General features: G+C 39.9%; 1 protein-coding gene across 5 annotated transcripts in view; it reads right to left on the reverse strand.

The window, feature by feature from the left end:
• LOC106874858 (zinc finger protein 83) overlaps positions 1–1,086 on the reverse strand; it is a 20,983-nt gene that overhangs the window by 10,119 nt on the left and 9,778 nt on the right. The gene's annotated exons all lie outside the window — the stretch shown is intronic.

The following is a 1,086-nucleotide window of genomic DNA, read 5'->3' on the forward strand; positions in this document are numbered from 1 at the left end:
TGTGTGTGTGTGTGTGTCTGTGTTTGCCCCCCCCCCATCTCTTGACAACCGATGCTGGTGTGTTTACGTCCGCGTAACTTAGCGGTTCGGCAAAAGAGACCGATAAAATAAGTACTAGGCTTACAAAGAATAAGTCCTAGCGTCGATTTGCTCGACTAAAGGCGGTGCTCCGGCATGGCCGCAGTCAAATGACTGAAACAAGTAAAAGAGTATATATATATATATATATATATACTCAAGTATGCATACATGTGCCTGTGAGTACGCGCGCGTCTGTGAATTTTGATTGCCTGGCAGATGCTTGACAAACTAGCACATGGATTTTTTTCTTAAGAGAATGTTCCGTTCGTTCTTAGAGAATATGCCAAGTCACAAAATTATCTTGAGAACTGAGCTTGTATGAGAAAGCAGGAAACTGCCAAAATGGCTGAAGGGTTCTCCAGACTTCGCAGTGCCATCTAATTTCGTGTGTCTCAGCCCATAAAGACACACCAAATGTTTGCCCTATATCATAAGCTTTAAACCCATGAAGATGGCATGTTGGATAACTGCACCAGTTGTTCTCTTTGGCCTGCTGTGAGCGCCAGAGGTAGCAAGTAACATAGTAACAACCTGCTTCATGGTCGAGTCATCGCCAATTAAAATTAGTAACTCCACCATGCCTGCTTGACGAGGAAGGTGATTTTGAACATCCTGCAGAATGAAAAGACATGATGATCTTAGAGGAGTCCAGTGGCTATGTGTGTGAGCACGCGTGTATGATTAATGGCATGTTCGTATTTCACTCAAATGAAGTAGAGAAGAAATATATTTATACACACGCACATACATACATGCATTCAGATATTTACACACACACACACACAGAATTTGAGAACGGGCATAAATTTATTTCCTTTCTCTTGGAGGAAAACTAGATAGGCACGCGCGGGCGCGAGAATGTGTGCACATATGTACATAAACGTACATACATACATACACACACACACACATATATATACATAGAAATATGCATGTAAATATACACACATATATATGGATATTTAAATATATATATATATATATATATATAGATATATATATATA

Source organism: Octopus bimaculoides, chromosome 4 (assembly GCF_001194135.2).
Source record: "Octopus bimaculoides isolate UCB-OBI-ISO-001 chromosome 4, ASM119413v2, whole genome shotgun sequence".
Classification (NCBI taxonomy): domain Eukaryota; kingdom Metazoa; phylum Mollusca; class Cephalopoda; order Octopoda; family Octopodidae; genus Octopus; species Octopus bimaculoides.